Source organism: Mercenaria mercenaria, chromosome 6 (assembly GCF_021730395.1).
Source record: "Mercenaria mercenaria strain notata chromosome 6, MADL_Memer_1, whole genome shotgun sequence".
NCBI classification, from domain to species: Eukaryota; Metazoa; Mollusca; class Bivalvia; order Venerida; family Veneridae; genus Mercenaria; species Mercenaria mercenaria.
Window position 1 is genome coordinate 3,918,818 of NC_069366.1, and position 25,417 is coordinate 3,944,234.

Below are 25,417 nucleotides of genomic sequence, written 5' to 3' on the forward strand. Positions count from 1 at the left end.
TAATATTTAGAATATACATGTATAACATTATATTGGCATGTATTATTATCAACTTGCTGACAACAAAACTTTTCATGTACACATGACTTATTCACTGTAAATACCATGCTTTATAGACCATAACTGCCCCTAACAATTTTTTAAAATTACAAGAAAATGAAACTGCAAGCCTATAATAAAACCTTACTCGAAGCAAAGATACAAAATAAGAATATACTCAAGTCAAGCTTTGTTCACTTTTGTTTGATTTTAAGAGATCTGCATACCAGAGAAGGAAATTCAAAAGAGGTTCAGTATTTTTTGTTAATCAGTGACTATGGAACAAGCCTTCTCTTATATAGACTTCTAAGAAATGAACGATTAGCATAAAACTTATAAATTATAATTATACATTGTCAAGCTTAGGACGGATTTTGTTGTTTTAAAAAAGATTAATGAATACATGATGTAATACTGGAGAAATGTGGAGTAACAATCAGTTTATAAAATTGACAGCATATTACAGAGAATCCCTACTAAACTACTTGACGTAACTGTACCAAACCATTAGATAGAGTAAAACAAAAAGTATGTGTAACAAACTGTCCTAATTTCTTTCCAACTTTAGCTTATCTCCATGTTTTGATTAATAACAGAAAACTGTTTTCAGTAAAATGAAAGTGTAATAAAGAAGCTATGGAAGCTGATACTATTTCCTAGCTCACACCTGCTCCCTTACTGTAGCTGGTAAGTTAAACCCTTACCTAACATCAGCAGAACTCAACGGTTAGCACTAAAGGCAGTACTGATATTATTGGTGGTAGTAAAGTACCATATACCTATGTTAAACCTAACCCTAACCTTTAGTCAGTATACTGTAATGTTGGCGTACTGCCTACAGTCAACTTCGATACTGCATTTATAAGTAGCGGAACTTAAACACTGATGGACTTAAAGCATGACTATCAGTGTTGAAGACACAGATATCTCAGAAAGTAAGAGCAAGGAGAAGCTTCAGGGCTTTAAAGCCCGACTATCTGTGTAAAAGAGAAGTACTCCAGCAAAGGTGGGTTTAAAGCTTGACTATCAATGTTAAAGATAAACAGCATTTTAGAATCTGAAGGCAATACCAATTTGGTCTGAGATAATTTTATACATGAAAGAACTCTGGTAACAATTTAACACATTTGATTATCTAAAAGATTCCTATCTTATTAAGTCCTATATATCCGTTACTCAATTAAATACTCTTTACATATTTATAAAACAGGATAAAATGACACTATGATGAGGAACAAATTGAGTACATATTGAAGACCACATACCAGTGAACTGTTAACATTTGATCCCTTAATGATTTTCCAAAAAAAATGAATAAAAAAATGAATAACTTAGGAGATTAAACGGTACAAAATCAACAGTTCATTTCATTTCATCATGATTAAAATAACACACACTATTTTTCAACAACTGATTAAATATGAGATGAATCAAATTAGTTATGGAAACACAATGAGGCAATGTTTCCTTAAAACACCATGAGAATGTCTCGATCACATGACACAGTATAGATATGAAGATATTTACACCTAATGAGTAAATGAGGAATCCCTAAGCATGCACCAGCGTTAAAATCGGACGTCTGCACCTGCCATGTCTATAGCCCAACGGAATTTGTCTCTCTGAGTTTTGTTGTAAACTTTCTCTATTGGTACCTCCCACTTTTTACACCTGTAAAAATAACAAACACTTAAGTTAAAAATACCAAGAAATGGCACATTTGTCTTAAAATTAGCAAAAATATCAAGGTTTTTTTCTTCTATTTAACAAATTAACAAACCAAAATTCTAAGAACTAAAGCCCTTGCAAAAACACCCTTCTCTGCACATTCCTGGCTCAGCATTTCTCGAGACTTGAAATCAGTCCTAGTAATAATGAATGACTTGCAAAACAGAATATCTGGATGTATGGAAAATGGCATATATTGAACCAATCCTCATAAAATGGTCTGGTCTGTCATTCAGTTTGGGCTGTACCATTTATTATTCAAAAGGGTGTTCACTGAAAATTTATCGACTGAATTTATTTAGCAAACAGCGAACAGTGCAGATCAAGATAAACCTACACGGATGTGCAGGCTGATCTTGGTCTGCAGTAGTTGCAAAGGCAAAATCACTTGCCGCCAGCAGGCTAACGATTAAGCAGTTCTATGGAACTGAAGTGACAAAAACATGAAAATACCTAAAACTAAATTTATTAATTGCGACTTCAGTCAGGTGGTCAACCCATTTCCCATTAGTCACTATTTATTTATACAGACAAGCGACAAATCCATTGCATATTAATCATTATTTATATACACAGTCTACGGGTATACCCCTTTCCCATTAATTATTAAAACAGTCAAGTGGCAAACCATTCTCTATTAAACATTGTGTACATATAGTCTTTTGGTATATCCAAATGTCCCATTAACCAATCTTTCTTTACAGTCAAGAGGTAAACCCTTTACCCATTAACTGTAATTTGTTTACACAGTTAATGGGTATATACCTTTTCCCCATTAACCAATATTTGCTTAATTTCAAGTGGTAAACCCTTTACCCATTATTTGTTTACACAGTCAAGCAGAATACCCTTTTCCCATTAACCATTTTGTGTTTCACACATTTAAGGCTCAAGCGGTGAACCTTTCCCCCCATCAACCTTTTATTTGTTTAGATAATAAAGCAGTAAACCCATTTCCCATTGACCATTGTTTGTTTATAAAGAAAACAAATGAGAACATACCATGCTACGGAGATTCTAGGATCTAAATAATTAAGTTTGGAGGTTCCCAGAGCTATTTCTTTGTTCTCATCCTTGTCCGTCGCCTGCACCTCCAGTTTTGTCAACTGTTCTTCTGACCTCTCATAAGCTTTCTTTTTCTTCTCATACAACCTGATTAAAAACATATCCACATCAACACAAATTTTCACATGTAAAGATCTGTTTTCTTTTACAAATAAAAGTGGACTATTTAAAATTGTTTTTTAAAACTACTGCCTTTTTTTATTTATTTATTAACCACACTAAACATAATCATTTGGCTTCCAATTTTAAGATGTTGCTATTATATTGTATTAAAAAAGATGTGACTATTGTGTAAAGACGTATCTGAAGTTCGAATAAAATTAGTTTACAATACTTTTCATCGACCTGATATTGTCTTTACAATAACTGTTCTAGACAACAAAGTAAAACTTTAATCAAAGGACCGATATTTACCAGTTAATCTATGACAATATTTTGCAAAATTAACTACATTAATTCACAGCATATCAACAAATATAAAGTACTGTTTCTTAGACTTTCACGAAAACCACACAAAAGAACTCACATTTTATTCTTTTGGTTTTTCTGTGCCTTAAAGGCTGCTTTAGCTTCTTTCAAAGCTTTCTTAGCTTCCTTCACTACGGCCCTCTTGTCTTTAATCTATTGGAAAATGGAAAATATTGCTGCTTTAATACACTTATCAGTATACAGTATGTATTTTTCCTTTAACATAATTTATTAAATAAACAATAAAATTAAATAAATGGAATATCAAAAGAAACTCTGAAAACAGACTTCTGAAAATATGAACTTTCAAATGAATTTAATCCAAACATTTGAAAAACTTTCCTCAAAACTGACACTGGTCAGGATCAGCTTATGTTATTGTAAATCCATAACTTTTTAATACTCAAAAGCAGTATTTTGAGTTTTCCATAACCGCCTTGATAGCCTTGTGGTAGAACGTCCGCTTCGAGTACAGGACGTCGTGGGTTTGATCCCCAGCCACGTCATACCAAAGACATGAAAAATGGTACCAGTAGCTCCCTTGCTTGGGGCTCAGCATTAAAAGGGAAACTGGTCTCTTCTCTCAAACACACATATACAAGAAACTTAACTGGGACAATGTTTCCTGTGTATTCAAGGTAGTGATTAAGACATACCTTTGCCATGATATTTTCCATCTGTTTACTGAAATATTTCGGAGCTGCACGTTGATGGTTACACAGGATATCCACGGCACGATTCGCTCGGTTATAGGACAACATCTTCGCAGGCACAGGGTCCTCCTATGAAAATTCACAAGATACTAACTTCAGCCCAAAAACTGATGAATACTTTCTCCTCCATAGAAATATATACTTCCTACTTTCCTGATAAAAAAGTACCATACCGTAGATCATTATGAACAAGCACATTTTTTACATTTCTTTTCATGGTTTAGTTTGGCCCAAATTCAAAACTATTAAGAGGCATCAGAAAACAAGCTATATTTGATTTACTGCATTCAGATTTTTCAAACAAATAGTATATTATAAATACGACGTAACAGGCAAGAAAAATAATCTTACATGCCTGTCTGTGTTTGACAATACTCGTCTTACAAAGGCAGACATGTAAGATCATTTTTAATCTTTTACACATTTTAGTATGTTGTTCTAAACTTCTGAACACAGTCAAAGATACTAAGAAAACTTAGCTATTGAATATCTGAAGACTTACATGTATTTAAACTCCAATGCAGACTGCGCAATTTTCTTGTATCTTTTATTTTGCAATATGATAGATCATGATGCCCTTGGAATTCAGTTTGAAAAATTAAAAATTACCTTAAATATCACTATATCTACATTTAACTGCCATTTAAAAAGTGATGCCGTCATAGTGTTCCACGTAAATACGAAATTATCTTACACTCTTATTTAAATGTGTTTTATGAAGGGCAACAAAGAATATAAATACATTAGATGAGCACATAATATACTGAGGAAACCTACCATTTGTCATGAGATCAAGCTGTTCTTGTAAAGTTTTGGAGGCATTGTAGGTACGGAACACCTTGGCTGTGAGGCCGTCCATGAGGTCATGTAAATGTTTGTTCAAGATGCCCGTCTACAATATAAAATGACTAGAATAAATCTTCCAGACATACCTTCTTTTCTATTTATCAAAAGCATGTAAATTAGAGGACATGTGCAAAAATATCCATTCTAACACGATCCGATTCATTTTCCTATTAAACAAAGAAGGCAGAAAACAGTGAATTATTATACAATAAATCACTGTTCTGACGTCACAATTATTACGTCATGGCGTCAAACGGCATAGTGGCGCGCTGGAAAAGACACCTATTGAAAACGGGCAAATATTTAATGAATATCGTCAAGGATGTACTTAAAAATCCATGGTATCGTGTTAGAATCGAAAAAATATATCTCATTTAGTGATTTGCTCTTGAATAAATCATTGTTTGTTGATTATATCACTTGGGCTGCGTCCATCGTGATATAATTCCTTCGCATCTGAACTCCAAACAATGATTTATTCAACGACAAATCACTGGATGAGATATATTGTTTCTTAAACATTAAATAAAATCTACTTAAATCTACTTCAACAATAACCAGCCGTATTGAAATCTTTTAAAATGTTGATTGTTTCTTGCTGTGATCATTATTTAGTTGGATATTTTATTGAAATGAAATTGCTGAAAGACTACTGTGTTATCATTTATATCAAAGCATTATGTTGTAATACCTTAATTGTTAACCTTGTAATGTGTTACATTTTCCGGGACATGAACACATGCAATCTACTGATTGTATAATTTTTATAACTGTCCATAAACATTTGAAGATTTTTGAAGACCCGTTTCTCTACTGGCACGGTATTCTGGTATCGTATAGAATCTTTACCCAGAAAGTCAAACTCCACTACATTTTGTTTGCCGTCTTTCTCTAAATGGAGAGTAATGTGTTCTACACGGAGGGAACAACAACCGACAGTGTCCACAGTCTCACCTTCTTCCTTTTCGTTACCAGCTCTCAGTGCAAGTATAATTAAACAAACATCACTTACATGGTAGGACCAGAACGTTACATTTCAACAAAATTCTAATCACAAATTTTGTGAGTGGTCTTTTCCTTTTAGCAATTTCTTGAATAGAAAGGTATACTATAACTATTTTGATAGAAACATGTTTGATTCCTCAATGATTTCTGTCGCTTATGAGCATAAATACAGCAAAACAAAATTCAACTAAAGAGCCAGTCTAACATACATCTTCAGGCTTGGGATTCAACGCCTTTAAATTTGAACAAATACAAACCATTTAATTCTATAAATAACTCTAAATTTTACTATACATCTCTCCTTAAAGTCAGTGATGTAACAGTTATAGTTATGGCATGATTTTACAGCTTTAAAGTGGAGGATGTGTGGGCATTACTCCAGGCATGTGCTGGAATCTGGGAAACCAGCAGCCTTAAAGCAGCCAGCTGATACACCAATATTGCAATAACTTACAGTGTTAAGAAGCAACCACATCATCCATGATAACTCAGTCAGGGACATCTCTCTAATAAGTTATCAAACAGAGAACAAGGCCTTACTTTATCAATGAAGTACATTGCAACAGCTCTTTGTCGGATTCTCATCTCCTTTGACTTCCAGTCTTCCTGGTAGTTGGCTCGAATCTTGTGTAGTCGCCGAGCAGTCTCGTATTTCTGCCAGTCCTTTTCTCCCTTCAATCTGGACGAGGCGTTCAACATGACATACTTAATCTGTCCCTGAATGTTCTCATTCCAACTGGCTAACCATGTCACCTAGTTTGGGTAAAAACTGAATTAAATCTTGAACAGTCACTTTATTTCTTAAATTATTCACTTTGTGTTGCACCAAGAAAGCATCTGACAGGCTTTGACACAGTAGTCTTCTCATGCATGAATGACATGGAAAAAAATTTCAGTAGCTACTTTTCTAACTTTATTTCAGACAGAAGGCTGAAATCAATGCAAGATTTTTGTTCAATTATTCAATTGTAAGATGTCACAGACCTGCTCAAATTGTATATAATCTTTTTTGAGTGTGTTTAATGAATATTGTTGAAGTTTTCTTCAGAAATACTAGAAACTTCATTGTACATAACATTTTTTTTTCATATTAAATGGTCAGGGATGTGATTGCCCATTGACAAAAAATGTGGAAATAAGAGGATACCCCCTATACCTTTCAACAATATTTTAATTTTTGCACTTATCTCGTCAAATCTGAAAACTTTTTTTCAAACATTTCAGTTCAAAAAGAGGAAATCAGCTGAAAAGAGACAGAATAACATCTTTAATGGTGTATTTCAAGTATCATGAATAAGCTGAATATATAACATTAACTTTACCTTATTGTCATGCTGAACTTTCTTCCACTTGTGACCTTTTGGAGGTTGAGGAACTTTGGAGTCCCTAAAACATAGAATAGTCTATAAATTACCACTTAATTACTACCAGGAGACTTATCTGTTTCAGACTGAGCTCTGTTTTTCAACATCATTTCAGTTATATAATGGCAGGCAGATACCCTTTCTCCACAAGTAACTGCCAACTTCTCCATATGAGTCAGAGTTGGAGGATGAATGTCTTTCATCTAAACTTCACCGAGAAAATAAATCTCGCCGGTGGATTTAAACTCACAACCATGCCATCCATAGATCGGCACTATCCCTACTGAGCTAAACTAACAGGCTACCAACAGACTGAAGTTTAACAAACCTTTCATATAACAATTTTCTGCACTAATAAAATTCAAACACTTGCTAAAAACATTTTTTTACTAATACAGAATACATTTTAAGTTGCATCGATATGAAACAATGACTATACTATTATAGAACCTTTCTAGCTTTAATGATGCCCTTTGACCAAAAAAAGCCTCTTTGTTCATTATTTTCAGCATAGACATTCACCAGAGTAGAACCAATGACCTCATACAAGCCAACTCTAAACCTCAAGCCGGGTTTTGAACCAAGAGCAGCATGGGCCAAGTCATCAAATGTCAATAACTTAAACCAGTCAACAGCAGATGCATAAAATCAGAAACGAAAGCTTGATAAGCATTCACTTACTTGCTGCAGTTGATGATAACATCCTCTGGCTGAACTCTTCTCTTGAGCATTCCTTGTTTCGGGTGGTCGCCTCGGCCTCGGAATAATCCTGGAGGTTCAATCCTGAAGTTCCCAATCTTTTCTTTATGCCCATCCATGCTACAAAACCCATACTCCTCTTGCAAACGTGCATTCTCCTCTTTCAATTTCTGTGCAGGTGAAAAAACAATATTAAATACTGGGGTTATGAAAAAGCATTAATTCTGACTATACTGCATACATAATTTCAACCTCAGGACCTAAGAGGTAAATATTTTTCCATACTGATGTGCATATTTCTTATCCAGTGTCTATCATGTTAATGCCCCACAACGCTTTACAAAATTCATTAATGATGATATTTTCAATTTTACACCAGCCAAAAAACATATTTACATCATCTACTGATCATAAGTTTTGCATCAAGAAATATGTACTGGTTCTTTTTGACGAAATATTGCACAATATCACTGTTTCAGAGTACTTGCATATTTCTCAATTGCCAATTTTATAACATAGCACTGGTAAACATCAGCTGATCAGTGTCCAGCAAACATTTATGGAATTACAATGATTTCAATAACTGAAACAAGACACATTTTTCAAGTTCGATAAAAAAACTGAAACTTTTTTAGAAGACATTTTTGTCAAGAATTACCATACACAGAGTTCGGTACTAAATACTGGGATATAAATCTCATTTAAATTGCATGAAATTCATTTTGGTAACTGATATAAAAACAACTATTGTTGTTTTTATCCATTCTTTAAGTTTCTTTCTGCCAAAAAGTTGTCTTACCAGTTTTTCTTCTTTGCTTCTATTTTTCCTCTTTTCAGATTCCTCCTTGAAATATTCACACATCTCTCGGAAATTACACTTCTTCAAATCAGTGATCTTTTCACGTTCTTCTGTGGTCATTACCTAATCAATACAGGTTTAAGTACTGTAAAATCATCTATTTTCATGGGAAAGAAATTTCGTTGTTTGGACCAAAACAACCATTCTGTGGTGTACTGAATTCATGAGTTCAAAGTTGGAATACAACATGAATATGAATTTAACTTGCCTTTGTTTGGATTAATTTCAAGGATTTGCTTAACTATCAAAATTAGTCCTTCATAATTACTGGTATTAATGATGTCACAATATACAGTTTCAGCTTTTTAAGCCTTACCTTGCTAAGTTTCTACAATGAACTTGTCCATCTTCAAATTTGGTCAGTACCATTAACTGGTTAAAGGGGTGCTTACCAAAAAGATACTGGCTGAATAGCGAACAGTGCAGATCATGATCAGACTGCGCGGATGTGCAGGCTGATCATGATTTGCATTGGTCGCGAAGGCAGAAACAGTCGTGTAAGGGTTAAAAGTACGGGACCCATATTCACCAATATCTTGAATCTGAAACTTAAGACTTTTGACTTAACAGAATCTGAGGGTGGAATTAAAACCTGACCTAACCTCTTCATAAGCAGAGCTCACAAATTACCGTTGACACATTCAAACAAACAATACAGAGGGGTTTGTAATTAAAGTTTATTTCAATCTGTCAGCCTCAAATGCAACTGAATAATATCTGTAGTCATACCACACCTTCAAACCCATTCCACTATTCAATTTTTGTCCCTAGTTTTGAAAAACTATTGATGACATTTCTGTGCCGTGCTTTAAATGACTGAAGAAACTTACTACACATATTTAGAAAAAAATTGGAATAACCAAGTTTATTAATACCTTCCTCCAATCCTTAAAGAAGTTTTTGTTAAAGACCTCCTTGGACGTGTAGTCATGTTCCAACATCTTAGCATAGAATGTAGCAACCTCTTCAGTTTCCTCTGACAGTAACATAGTTTCACCTAAACAGAAGTAGACCAGTCAATGAAACTTAGTCATCCGTAATCATCGAAGATATCCAATGTCCCTTTTTCACTAAAATTTTTTTCTTTTGATATTTACTCCAAATCATGAAATGTAGAAAATCCTCATCAAATATAATTAACTTTACTGAACATCTGAATAAACTGTGTATGAACAGCTACAGTCATAATGTTATACAGTAGTCAATTCTGAAAAAAAGCTTCCAGTTTCTTTAGTGGTAGTTCATTTCAACTGTGTGCAGCTATACATATATTCTAAGAGTGTACTATTTTAACTCAGTTAACAGTTAATTTTATGTTTTACATAACCTAAAATCATTTGGCAACTGTTTAAATTTTCAAATATGAAACTTGAATCTAGTATGCGTTTAATCATTTCACAGCAACCAAGACCTTGGTTTCTCATCAACAGAAGCCATCAATTCCCCTTCAGACTTAAATGAACACTGTCATTCAGCTTTATTAAACATTAAAATCTCCTTCATATCCATACATAAAAAAGCCTCTCACCATTATAGTAAAACTTGACATCCTTCGGTATACGCTCGTACAGAGGCGCAAACACTGGCCCTTGATGCTCGAGGAATCTCCATTTCTCATCACCGTCGCCTTTCTCTTCCTCCCACCACTTCCATACTTCCTGTGTCTCCTGTGCTCCCTTCCCTTTCTTTTTCGGCGATGTTGTAGTTTCTTGTTTTACTGGCTGCTGCTTGGCCTTTTTCTTCTTTTTCTGAAATCATTAAATCAATTTTCTTATAGGAACAGAAAGGATTTTATTAACGCATTACAACAGCCTCAAAACCTTGGTTAAACTGAAATAACTTAGATCAAATTATGCATATATGTATTAACACTCCAGCTGTCCCTTCCTTTGTCAAATTATGCCTTATTTCAAAGTTTTACAAGTTCTAATCAGGTATTTCTTGAAAAAAGTCTATTGTCAACAGCAGATGGTAACATTTCTCACTAACAGAACATGCTGATAAAGAGCCAGAAATCTGGCTGGTGGCATGGCCAACACTGCCTGTCAAATAAAATGAATATTTGTTAAAACATAAATATCTTACCAGTGGTTTTTCATCATCAGAATCTTGATCAGCTTTACGTTTTTTACCTGACGGTGGCGATTCTTTCTTTTCTTTTTTTACCTTCTTCACCTGTTCCATCCTAGAAATGGCATATTTCATATTGGCAATAATTACTAAACTCGCATTCAAAGTGAGTTAACTCCAAAGGTAATTTGTTTGAATTTAACTTTATGCTTTAAATAAGATCAGTATTACATATTCAAATAGAGACTAGAGCTGCTTTTGAGAAAAGCGCATGTCTCCCACAACTGCCTAATCATCTAAACAGTCAGTCTTTTTATACTATTTAGTCACAACAAATATACCTTTGATGAGTAAAATGGCTGATTTTCAGTAATTCAAGGGCCATAATTCTGAAGTGCCTATGCCAATTTTGCTAGTTATCGAACCTGGGAGAGGACTTATGGTCACACACATTTTGTTTAAGTTTGGTGAAGATCGTACGATAAATATTCGAGTTACAGTGCAGACAAGTGTAAAAATACTGATTTTTGGTAATTCAAGGGCCATAATTCCTAAGTACCTAAGTCGATTTGGCTAGTGATCGAACCTGGCCGAGAACTTATGGTCAAACACATTTTGTTAAAGTTTGGGGAAGATCGGATATGAAATGATTGACTAAAAGTGCGGACAAGATGAATGGTTTTTGGTGCATGTTTGAGAATGAAGACTTCAGCATTTTTATGAGTCTAGGTGATTCATTAATTATTGTCAAGGGCCATAATTACGAAGACCCTGGACCGATTTGGCTAGTTATTGAACTTGGCCAATGTCTTATTGGCAAACACATTTTATTCGAGTTTGGTGAAGATCGGATAAGAAATTATTGACTTCGAGTGCGGACATGATGAATGGTTTTTGGAGCATGTTTGAGAATGAAGACTTCAGCATTTTTATGAGTGTAGGTGATTCATAAATTATTGTCAAGGGCCATAATTCCAAAGTGTCTTGGCCGATCTGGCTAGTTATCGAACTTGGCTGAGGTCTTATGGTCAAACACATTTTGTTCAAATTCGGTGAAGATCGGATGAGAAATATTCGACTTAAGAGTGCGGACAAGCTTTGTGACAGACAGACACACAGACAGACTGGAGTAAATCAATATGTCTCCCACACCACTGTGTGGTGGGAGACATAATTAACAAGCAGTCCAGTCAGGGTCTTAAAATCTGCATTTGCTACCCTTAAAATGCACTATGATATTGTTTTTGTTTCAATAAATTTCGCAGTTTCAGCCAAAGCAACTCCTATAAGAAATCAAACAGTAATTTATGGGTTCCTAGAGATTTATTTATTTGCAGATTAACACAACCAAAAAATCTATGGAACATTTCCCTAAGAATAATGATTTCACACTAAAAATGGAAACTTTCAAAGTAGAAGCTGAATTTCTACCCCCATTTTCAGAAACTACCCCATATTGTCAAACAAGAGTTTTATAAATGATTTCTTCAGAAACTATCCAAATCATCAAAAAGCACTATATTCTATAAATGATTTCAATGTATAAACCTAAAACCATGTCAGTGGCCACCATTATCAGTCATTCCTGTTAATGAAATCTTAACGTCAGTAGATCTGAAAGATTTTCTCCAAATATGGTCTGAGGAATGACATTTAAAACTGTAGGTCCTATCCCATCAGCCTCTAACAGTTCTAAATACTTCCCCCTTCCCCAACTGCCTCAGGCTGCAAGGGTGTTTCCCCAAATACCCATGAAATTACTTTTAATGTTTACTGTACCTTGCCGAGAGAGGAACATCATCGTCATCTTCAGACTCCTCTCTTTCCCGCTTCACTGGTTTTTCAATTTGCTCTTGTTTTAGTCTCACAGACTGAAAAAAAGTAGTAAAGTACATATGTTAATTTATTTCTACACCTTACTGGAATATTAACATTTAAGCATGGATAATGGAATTTAAATGTCACCTTCAAGACAAGTATATTAAATTGCAACACCTCTACAGTGAAAATCTCTCAGATTAAAATATTGCTTGTTGTACTTTGGTATCTTAGTAGTTTCTTTTTTAAGATTCTTTCCCCGACTGTGTAAGAATTTGAGAATTTTACTTCTGCCTGAGTTTTCCCAACATGAAGAATTACGAGGAATGAGAAAACAAGTGATAGCGAGATTTGGAAAAACATACAGAGGGTTGGGAAAATTTGGAAACACCTGCCTGCAAAAGCAGACACTAAGATCATTTTTCTTACATACAACTGTAAAAATATATATGTAGTTTATGTAATTACAATGCCCACATGTGACGGTGTATGTAGCTTGTCTTTTCCCCAGGGAAAAAGTTTGTGAACTATTACTGGGATACCCTGGTCTTTCCTCGCTAGAAAAGAGTGAAAAAAATCTGCATTTACAGGTAAATGTTTTAAAGAGATGTTGTTAACAAGAGGTTATATTGTACATACCAATGTTACATCATCCTCATCACTGTCTGGTTCATCCTTTACTGCTTTAGCCGGGCTCGTCTTTGTTGGAGAATGGGATTCTCTCTTCACAGGTGACATGGGGTCACTTTTCACGGCAGCTTCTTCTGATTTTTTCTGTGCTTCTTCTTCACGTTCTCTTTCTTTCCTTTCCTGCCTTTCTTTTTCTTTCCTTTCCTGACGCTCTCTCTCTTTGCGCTCACGTCTTTCTCTTTCTTTACGCTCTTGACGCTCTTTTTCTTTATCAACGTCAACATTTTCTTTCTTGCTTTTCGAATCGGAACTACTATGTTTAGAGCTGCTATCTTTGCTTGAGCTATGCTTGCTTTTATGTTCTCGATCTTTGTCCCGATGTTTGTCTGAGGATGACGTTGACGAGTGTTTACTGCTTGAGCTCGAGCTATGCTTGCTCTTATCTGAGGAACTATGCCTATCTTTGTCCTTACTACTGCTATGACTGCTACTTGAGCTGTGTTTATCTTTGCTCGAACTGTGGCCATCTCTGTGTTTTGAGCTCGAGCTCGAACTGCTGTGTTTGTGAGAGCTGCTACTGGAATGTCCGTCTCTATGCTTGCTTGAGCTCGATGATGAGGAATGATGCTTTGAGCTACTGGAGCTCGAACCATGCTTGTGTTTGTCTGAACTACTTGAGGAGCTTGACTTGTGTTTGTCTGAACTGGAACTATGCTTTGACTTCTCCCTTTCTCTGTCCTTGTCCCGATGTTCCTTTGATTTACTGGACTCTTCATCTGCTTGTCCTTCGCCACCACTCTCTGGGTAGCCGTTCTGCTTGTTCTGATCAATGTGGTTCAAAATATCTCCATTCATCCCTAAAAACAGAAGTTAATTCTCAATTAAATAGATATTATTTCAATAACAAGAGCTGTCCATAAGACAGCCAATGCTTGACTATTCAAACTGTTGTCCCAGAAGACAGAAATATCTATACTAGAGTTTCAATCCAGTATCTGCATTAGTTTTGGAGATAGTTACTTAGTATTTTAACCAGAATTTTTTACGTTAAAAAAGGGACATCATTTTGCAAAATACATGTTAGAGTTATGGGACTTGATGCTATAACCTAGTTTTATAAACCTGAAGAGACATGTGAAGTTTCAATTCAATATCTGCATTAGTTTCGAAGAAAGTAACTTGCACGCAAAACTTGAACCAAGATTGTCTAAGTCCAAAAGAGGGCATAATTTGGCCAAAGTACATGTCACAGTTCTGGGACTTGACCGAGTGAGGTTGGTAATTGGCCTAGAAAAAGAAAAAATAAGTTTCAAAGCTATATGCCTTTAACATGTTTAAATGATAGCTATATATACTTGCATGCAAAACTTTAACCAGGATTTTCTAAGTCCAAAAGGGGGCATAATTTAGCCAAAATACTTGTCACAATTATGGGACTTGACTCAGTGAGGTTGGTAATTGACCTATGAAAAGAAAAAGTAAGTTTCAAAGCTACATGCCTAAAAATGATAGCTGTATGAACTTGCATGATAAACTTTAACCAAGGTGTGAGGCCGACACCAGGGTGAGTATAATAGCTTGGACTATTCTTTGAAAATAACTATGATTACTTCCTGTATAAATCATTGCTTCATCATTTCTGTACAGAAATATGACACAAAAACATACTTGCACACAGTGACAACAGTGCAACTTGTAGCGAATTATCAACTGCATTCAGTAAGCCTACATCTATATCCGAATGAAATAAAACTTAAATTTTAAAATAATCCACAGCCTATCAACCATGACTTAATCTCTTTTTTGGAGGAAAGTTGAAAGAAGAGCCAATGAATGATTATACTTCCAAGGCTATGCTAATACCCGGAATATGAGAAATGTAAACAAAGACAAAAGGCAAGTTGATTTTTCACTTCCTGTAACAAATTTAAGACCTGGGTGTTCATATGACACCAGTGTCCCCGATCTATGTCACTGTATGCAAAGGTTTGACTAAGTCAGGTCTGGCTGTGTGAAATTTACAACTTCTCATGCTTTATAACAATCCTGTAAGGCTCAATGACTCTGGGTCAAACACTTTTTGAGATATGCCCGACACTTAATTCAGACAGTCAGATGCAGTATGGACAAGAGCAAATATAAGTATCCCTCTAAAAATAAATTCGGGAGTGGGGGCACAAACAAGAGCTGTCTTAGACAGCGCGGCGCGCTTGACTATTCAAAGGATTAATGTAAGTATTGGGTCAAAATAATTTCCAAATGTCCAAATAGGGCCATAATTCAGCCAAAATACTCAACAAGTTATGTATAGAGACTGTTATAATAAACAAGTGATAAAAGTTGCAAAGCCATATGCAGGGCTCCAGATAATTTTTTTGGCCAATGAGTATTTTACTCATCATATTTTTTGTGGAAGAGTAAAATTGTATAATCTGAAATTGACTAGGAGTAATTTTAATCCTGACAATTTACAATGAATGTGAAAAAAACAACAACCAGAAATGATTTTTATAACAGTTCAGTTTCAATTCAATATTCAAGTTTTTGCTTCTTTTTTTCTCCCTAGGCTTGCTTTGGCTTCATTCATCAAAAAATATGAAAGTTCAATATTCAATATAGGTCTACCTTTAGTTATATTTTTGGGATCATTTTTGTTGGTTTAAAGAATTCATAGTGTTTGTTCACTTTTCCATTCTTAGAAAAAGACATTTTTGTTGTTTACTCCGCAGTGGAAGTTGATATTTTAAATCGATGCCGCTACTGTACCGTCAATATTTTAAAATTCCCAACTATTTGATTTACGCACGCATTGAGTGTATAATGAAGTTTAACCTAGGTCTATCGAGTACCATTTAATGCGTGTGTACATTCAATGTGGGAGAATGCCTTCCGTGCTCTGTTACATAAAGCATCCAGACGAATCAAATTTTGACGCTAGTTTAAAAAGTAATTGCGTGTGTTTCTTTAATTTCATATACGTTTTTATACGTTTAAAAATTATCAGAAATGTGTATATGCATTATTACAAAGCGTAATTTACGCTAATACGCATCTTATCTGGAGCCATGGTGATGGTACACAAGTGCTGAAAGTTTCAAATCTATAATATGTCAAAAGGTTTACTCAAAATGTGGACTGGTATGAAAAACTTAACCAAGGTGTGAATACTGTGATGTGGACGTTGTGGTGAGTAAGACAGCTCTCCTTATTCTTCAAGTAGTCGAGCTAAATACAGGCAATGAGGTACCACTCGGAAATGGTTATACTTTTTACATATGCAGGTCGATTTGTAGACCAAACACATTTCTTCAAGTGAAGATATTTGAAAGTTGTGAAATAGGACTGGTTCAAACTGAAAGTGGGCATGCACCTTATATTTCGCCTTAAACATTTACAGAAGTTAAAGATTTCGGGTGGACGGATAGCTCAGTGGTTTGCACACTGGCCTTCCAATCCTGAGGTAGGGGGTTCGATCCCCAGAGATACTCGGGAATTTTCAGAAACGCTTTTCAGTGTTTCCCACCCAACTAGAGGTATACTGGTCAGGAACCCAGGCAATCCTTGCGTGTATCAGTGCTATACACTGGGCATGTTCAAGAACCAGGCTGTCTATTCGCAACGAGCTAGGCTAAGTTAGCCGGACAAGCCTGTATCTGATTTCTCTGTCGTGGGGGCTTTGTCTCACTCTGTCCCTCTGGTCAGATCGCTCTGTGTCTGTACTAGTAGAGGATGAATTTTGCGCCCTGTGTGGCTACATTTGAACTATGTAAAGCGCCTTTGAACGTGAAATTGATCATGAAAAGGGCACTATATCAATCTGGTATAATAATAATAATAATAATAATAACTTCAAAGTCATTATATTGATCTTGTTGGATAGAATTTTTTATAACTGTATGACCTATATATCATATGTTGTCAAGTTTCATCCGTCTGCTTGCATCTGTAACCAAAAGGAGGAGCCACCACTGAAGAGTACCTGAGCATGAACCAATACACATTTAATTTCAGGGTGTTGAACACATTTAAGTTATCAGCAAACTATTACTTTCCTTAAACTGCACTTATTTTCTCTATCGTAACACGTCTTTTTTCAATATTGTAACATATCTAATGGTGCTCGAACAGTGCATGATATTTTCAACGTACATACGACTGGATCTTCTTATTAAACAACAGCCAGCGAAGTTTGGAATTAAATGGAGCAGTGTATACTACGTAGCAATTGAGAAGATTACAAGTTTTAGTCGCCATACAAAAGAGGTAATATACCCAGATTGGGGTAAAACATGGAAAATAGGAAAGTACAAATTTTTGACAACTTTATTACGAAATTGCTATTGCTCATATTCTTGATTTAAGCAATTAACATTAGGGTAATATAAAATTTACGAAGTTTGGTTGTAAAGGTTTAAGATTTTAAACAATTTTTAACAATTGTAAAACTGATAAAACTGTACATATTCATGTTTGCAAAGATGAAATATAACTGTAGTAAAAATATTTCACACTTAAACAAGAGCTGTCCGTAAGACAGCCAAGCTCGACTATTCGAAATATTGTCACAGAAGCAGGAAATTATTACCCAAAATGTTAAATATCAAAAGAGTTTTAAGTTCGAAAGGGGACATAATTTTACCAAAATACATATCAGAGTTATGGGACTTGATGTTATCAACTAGTTTTATAACCCCGAAGAAACATGTTAAGTTTCAATTCAATATCTGCATTAGTTTTGGGGATAGTAACTTGCTTGTAAAACTTTAACCAGAATTTTCTAAGTCCAAAAGGGGGCAGAATTTGCTCAAAATACATGTTAAGAGTTATGGAACTTGACCCAGTGAGGTAGGTAATTGACCTAGAAAAAGAATAAATAAGTTTCAAAGCTATATGCCTTTTGGTAATAGCTGTATCTACTTGCACGCAAAACTTTAACCAGGATTTTCTAAGTCCAAATGGGGGCATAATTTGCCCAAAATACATGTCAGAGTTATGGGACTTGGTGCTATCAACTAGCTTTATAACCCCGAAGACACATGTGAAGTTTCAATTTAATATCTGTAGTAGTTTTGGAGATAGTTACTTGCATGTAAAACTTTAACCAGGATTTTCCAAGTCCAAAAGGGAGCATAATTTGCCCAAAATACATGTCAGAGTTATGGGACTTGACCCAGTGAGGTAGGTAATTGATCTAAAAAAAGAAATAAGTTTCAAATCCATATGCCTTTTAGTAATAGCTGTATGTACTTGCACGCAAAACTTTAACCAGAATTTTCTAAGTCCAAAAGGGGGCATAATTTGGCCAAAATGAAGGTCAGAGTTATGGGACTTGGTGCTATCAACTAGTTTTATAACCCCGAAGACACATGTGAAGTTTCAATTCAATATCTGCATTAGTTTTGGAGATAGTAACTTGGATGTAAAACTTTAACCAGAATTTTCTAAGTCCAAAAGGGGGCATAATTTGCTCAAAATACATGTTAGAGTTATGGAACATGACCCAGTGAAGTTGGTAATTGACCTAGAAAAAGAATAAATAAGTTTCAAAGCTATATGCCTTTAAATGATAGCTGTATGTACTTGCATGCAAAAACTTAACCAAGGTGTGACGCCGACGCCAGGGTGAGTAGAATAGCTAGACTATTCTTCGAATAGTCGAGCTAAAAAACAAGAGGGCCATGAAGGCTCCGTATCGCTCAACTGACCTATTGACCTAAAGATCATCAAGATTAACATTCTGACCAAGTTTCATAAAGATGTGGTCATAAATTTGATCTCTGAAGTGTTAACTAGCTTTTCCTTTGATTTGACCCGGTGCCCTAGTTTCTGACCCCACTTGACCCAGATTCGAACTTGACCTAAAGATCATTAACATTTACATTCTGACCAAGTTTCATGACGATACAGTCATAAATGTGGCCTCTAGAGTGTTAACAAGCTTTTCCTTTGATCTGACCTAGTGACCTAGTTTTTGACCTCACCCAACCCAGATTTGAACTTGACCTATAGATCATCAAGATCAACATTCTGACCAAGTTTCATTAAGATATGGTCATAAATGTGGCCTCTGCAGTGTCAACTAGCTTTTCCTTTGATTTGACCTGGTGACCTAGTTTTTGATCCTACATGACCCAGATTCAAACTGGATCTTGAGACCATCAAGATTAACATTCTGACCAAGATTCATGAAGATACAGTCATAAATGTGGCCTCTACAGTGTTAACAAGCTTTTCCTTTGATTTGACCTGGTGACCTAGTTTTTGACCCCAGATGATCCAATATCAAAATCATCAAAGATTTTATAGAGAGTAATATTCTGACCAAGTTTCATTAAGATCGGGCCAAAATTGTGACCTCTAGAGTGTTAACAAGCCTTTCCTTTGATTTGACTTGGTGACCTAGTTTTTGACCCCAGATGACCCAGTATCAAACTTGTCCAAGATTTTAATCAGTGTAACATTCTGACCAAGTTTCATCAAGATTGGGCCAAAATTGTGACCTCTAGAGTGTTAACAAGCTTTTCCTTTGATTTGACCTGGTGACCTAGTTTTTGACCCTAGATGACCCAATATCAAACTCGTCCAAGATTTTATTGAGGGTAACATTCTTTTTTTTTCCTTTAAGATTGGGCCAAAATTGTGACCTCTAGAGTGTTAACAGTCAAATTGTTGACGACGGATGACGACGGACACAGGGTGATCACAAAAGTTCCCATTGTTTGTGTTTTACCTGGACCAGGGTACATTACCCTGACGAGTAATTTATCCTATCCACCAGATATGCCAAACCTGCTTAAATTTTGCTTAGGAAGTGGCTAGGGACCTCTAAACCTGGAGTCTAGAGGTCTGGCAACCAATATACACTATTACTGGTGTATACAGTATTTGCTGCGGAAAAGGTATGATTAGTTGTCACAAAGTTGTCATTTTTTGAAAATATTTTTTATAAAAAGCTCTCACTCGGGGTTGGAGACAAACTGAATATGGAAGTGTAATAGAGATTTCTGTTAATTGCCATTATTTAATCAAAAGTAAAACGAATTTATAAACACAACCAAAGTCTAACCAAAGTCTTCAATACTAAAAAAAAAAACGTTATGATAAGTTTATTATTTTTCTCCATCAATCTCAAGAAAGACAAATTTGATAAAAGCTTCCATTACGGCAAACTAATTACTATTAATAACTTATCGCATTCAAGACTGTGTTTTTCTCGGGATTAAAGGATAACATTTCAGAGCTCCAGATAAGCTGCGTATTTACGCAATTAAAATTGCAGAAAACCCAATTGAATTCATACAGTGTGCGTACTGAAACGCAAGTAAAATTCCTGATACCCAATTCGTAAAAAATAGCTTGCGTATCGCATTTTCCTTGTAACTAGAACGGGCACGAGACTTTAACGCTAGACTTGACTGACTGGTTATATGTTACCGCAGAACAGGTTGCAATTTATCGGAAAAATCACAGGACCATTCAGTTGGCTGATCGGTGTTATTTGGACGCTTTGTAAACAGTTTTACGCCAATAAAATGTAAAGAGGTTGCAGGAAAAAACATTGTTGCAGCACAAACAAACAAATTAGTGGGATATTTAGCTGTTCAACAATGACAGTTACCAGTTTGTGACGATGTAGTGTCACCAATACTGGATGACATCTTTTGGGAGAATGCATATTGCGGTGACCACATCGTTCTGGATATTGTGTATGAACTGATCTCCAACTGCATTAAAAGTGAAAAAGAAAACAACAGTATGAAACATTCATTACAATTTTAAATAATTTTTGTATTAAACATTGAAGGGTGCCATTAAAATACTTAGTCAGTCCTGTTTAATGATATATACCATGTATACTCTAAGCAAAAAAATACTCAATTGTTAGTGCGAGATTGGTAAAATACCCAATTGGTGTTAGCAAATACCCAATTACTTCTGAAAAGGCTGGGTAATGATATTATTTTTACCCAATTCAAATTTCCAATACCCAATTCAGACAAAAAGTGATGGGTAAATACCCAAATGCACCAAAAGCTTATCTGGAGCTCTGTTGCTTTTTTTGGATTTAACGTCGCGCAGACACATGATAGGTCATATGGCGACTTTAAAGGATAATAAAAGGCTCCAATATAAAATTATACTTAGACTGTTTTCATCACTTGCAACATATTTCAAGCCACGAGAAAAACAACAGTAAATTTTTGAAATCATCTCCTGTTTTTTGATCGATAAATGATTATTAAATTAAAGTCTGGCCAAAAAAAAAAGGTTTCTTCCTCCTTTATCTCTCGGATTTTACAAATGGCCCAAATAAAGATTTTCCAACAGTTACCTTATTTTATTTCAAAAATTTTGTAATATCTATGGTGCCCTAAGTATACAAAATAACATATCTGTTTGCAAAGCAATTCGCAGGTTGTTGTAAGTGTCAAACTCATTGAAATTTAGTTGCATTGCATAAGACTTAGTAAAAGTTCAGTAAACCATAAAATGCCCATGCCATGATGCGAATATCCACACAATGATTGCAAGTTCTCTTCTAAAACCAAAAAGCCGTGCGGCACATGATTTATGGTTCTTTATGCCTATGTATACATGTCTTGTCATGGGTCAATTGGACCACCCTGGTTCAAATGAACCAGCCTGGTGCAAACAAGCCATCTCTCTGACCTGTATATTATAATGCAAACAAGCTTTAAATCAAAGCCCAAAAACTGATTAAGCCGGCATTCACCAGTGCTGCCATCTTTGATATAACTGCCAACCAATCAGAATCGCGTATTTCAGCGAAAAGACGCAAGAGGTATAAAATGAAACATAAATATTTTTTAAAAATCGAAAGGCGGAAATAAATTATCCCCGTAGGGTAGGGGGAAAAAATAAAAGAGGGTAGGTAGGCCTAATGAGACCGGAAACGGACCTCTTTTTTTTTGCCTGACGACTCCTCTCAAATATTATTTTCAGTACTCATATTTATTACAAGACCTCTAGACTCTGATTTTAGAGGTCTGGTTGCTGGATCCCTAGCCACTGCCTTTTACTTAAACAGGCTGGTAACATTGCCCGATCGGGCTTTCGAAATAAAACTAATATTTCTTGAAAAATAATGAAGATATTTCTTTCAAACTTGGTCCATTTATTAAGCATAATTAACATATGATGCTTATTAAGATAGAAATAACGTTGTTGCCTTCAGTTTTGTTAGAATTACTTCCCTTTTTCAGATTTTTATGATGCATAATATTTGAAGTCCAAAAAATTTATGTTTTAGGCCATACCAAATTGATTAATAGTTCTTCGGAAAATTTTCAAAAAAAATGGGAGCGAGCAAGCGAATTTTTTTTTTTTCTCAGTTTTGATTTTTTCAGAGGCGGATAGCTTTTACATGGAGCGAGCGGGTATTTTTTTTGCAGTTATGATTATACATGAAGTTAACATTTCTTTAAGAATAACACAGAACTTAAACATTTACAGTGTGTCTAAGACAGTAGATAGCTTTTCTGTATGTTTTAAAGACTACATGAATGGTTTTGCAAATAAATTCTTGCTAAAACTCACTGAATCACTTTGTTTTTATTTTGCATTTATAATTACTGAGGGATGAGTGTCTTATTTTTAATTTTGATTGTTCTACATTACTCTGAAGGCGCGCCCATTTAACGGCAGAGGATGAGGAATATTTAAGACAAAACAGGCACCCAAGTGGAATAACATATCTTCTGAACCCCAGTTAGATGGCTTCGACACATGAGCAACTTTGTGCCCCTAGTGAAACTCCAAACGGTAGAGGTGGGGGGAAAGTAATAAATCACTTGACCGATGAGACCAAACGGAGTTGGGCACACAAATGCTTCGACATTGCTCGAATCCATTGGAATAATTTCTTAACAGATAAGCTTAGCTTAAGTTTTTGTGGTAGAGGTTCATTTTAGTCAAAAATGATAACAGACTGACAAAAAATGATCCCAATATGGCCACTCTTTAGAAGTGTTATTTGTTGGGGTTACAATACGACAGAAATTATTTTTTAATATCTACACAATCTTTTTGAAAAGCTAAACATTTTTTAAAAATGAATATATGCATTTTGATAGAATATCTGACTGCCGTACTAAAGAAGTTACGTTCAAAACGATTTGGGCCTGAGACAATTAATGTGATGGATTAGTCAGGATCTGTGAACAAACTTTTTTTTCAAGAAAGCACTGGCTTTGGCTCTAGATCTAAAATATTTAACTAAACACACTGATAACAAATGGTTTGAAAACTTTATCTGAACAATATTTCTATGTTTAATCCAAATATTTTCAATTTGAAATTATGCCGTGCACGTCTTACAAGTCGGGCTTTGTTCTTTCCACTGTATAATTTGAACAATCGTAGAATGTGCCTACTTCATCACCTACCGGCACATCGAAGGCCATGTGTGGCACTAGCACAGACACTTCAGATTTAAAACAAATGATGAACAACACCATAATTCCTGACTTTTTGAGTTTGTGTCATCAGCTACATGTATTACGAACGCATGGAATCCGATCAATATCACTTTGACGCATTAAAACTGCGATAAAACCTGTTTACCGTTATCATTCCGGACCGCGTAATCAGAAAAAAAAAAAATTTCGGCGATTTTTATGTACGTGTGGGCGGGTGAATTTTTTTTCTTTTTCTCGGGAATGAAATCATTGATGCGGTAGTTCCGACGAACGACAAATCAATTTGGTATGGCCTTAATGCAATGTTTAAAACAGAAAAGGGTTCAATGGCTTTCTATTGCTCCAAACTTGTGCGCCAATACATTTATTCAATATATTTAGGGTAAATACTTTGTTTTTAGTGCAGATGTATGAACAATTTTTTTAGAACTAACATTTCTCTATAATGTTGTAAGTGAAAGCACAGTAAAATGTATACATTCATGTACTGGCGCAATAATTAAGAGCATTAGAAAGCCATTGAACCCTTTTTTGTTTTAAACTTAGCATTAGAACATTTTTTTTTTGGACTTCAAAGATTATGCATCTTAAAAATCTGAAAAGGGGAAATAATTCTATCTAAACTGAAGGCAAGCAAGCTATTTTTATTCTAATTTATATCACTTGTTATGCTTAATAAATGGACCAAGTTTGAAAGAAATATCTTCATTATTTTTCAAGAAATATTACTTTTTATGTTGTAAGCTCGATCGGGCAATGTTACCAGCCTGTTAAACAGTCTATGTCCCTGTTTTACATTTATCTTTTAATTTAATTTAAAATTAAACTAACCAATAATCTTGTTTATACTTTGACAACAAGAAAAAACTTCCTATTTTGATTGATTCATGTCAAACTACTGTTTCCATCAACAGACTCAACCACCTTTTGACCTCGTGAGTGAAAATTTTCTAAGTGTGAACTCACAATAAACAAAAGTAGGCCAACTTCCTTACCAGATTCTGTTGAATCCATGCTGTCACCAGCTCCCTGAAAATCAGAAACCGTTCATTGTAGTACAATTAATCGTACATTCAAGTATAAAAGATAATTATTCACAAATTTCAGAGATATTCACATTCAAATCGGGCTAAATTTTAGTGGCGGCGTGGGACTTAGCCATTTTGAGCGGCCATCTTGGACTTAGAAAATTTGAAGACAAAAAACGTCGAATATTTTTTGAGATAAACTTATGTAAATCTTGAATGATTTTATTTAAAATTATCCAGAAAGTGACATGGAATTCAAATACTTACATCGGCGCTTCCTGATGCCCGTTCCACCTCGATTTCTGCCATTTTGTAACAAAAGTGTAATGTTCAATGATAGTCGATTGTTCAGCAAAATATCTGTGCGGCGACTAAGTTTTTAATTTGCTTTGTGCGCATGCGTGATGACGTCATATATTCCGGGTCAAAGGAGGTCAACAGCTGTTTAGTGCTTACGCGGGGGCGCATCAAACAGGGAAGCGGGCGAAGTGTGTGTGTGGTGGGTTTTGGGGGCGTCGCGCGCTATCACTTCATAACCGTCGGGTCGGGCAGTTTACGTCGGTAGCATTTTTTCGGCCGCTTTTCGAGTAAAATAGTTACAGTAGAATGAAACAAATATTTAGGCCTAATTAGTCAAAATCTTTGA

The 25,417-nt window shown here is 35.2% G+C and overlaps 1 pseudogene; it reads right to left on the reverse strand.

The window, feature by feature from the left end:
- Positions 1–610: 610 nt before the first annotated feature.
- On the reverse strand, positions 611–25,139 carry LOC128557558 (DNA topoisomerase I, mitochondrial-like; annotated as a pseudogene).
- Positions 25,140–25,417: the final 278 nt, after the last annotated feature.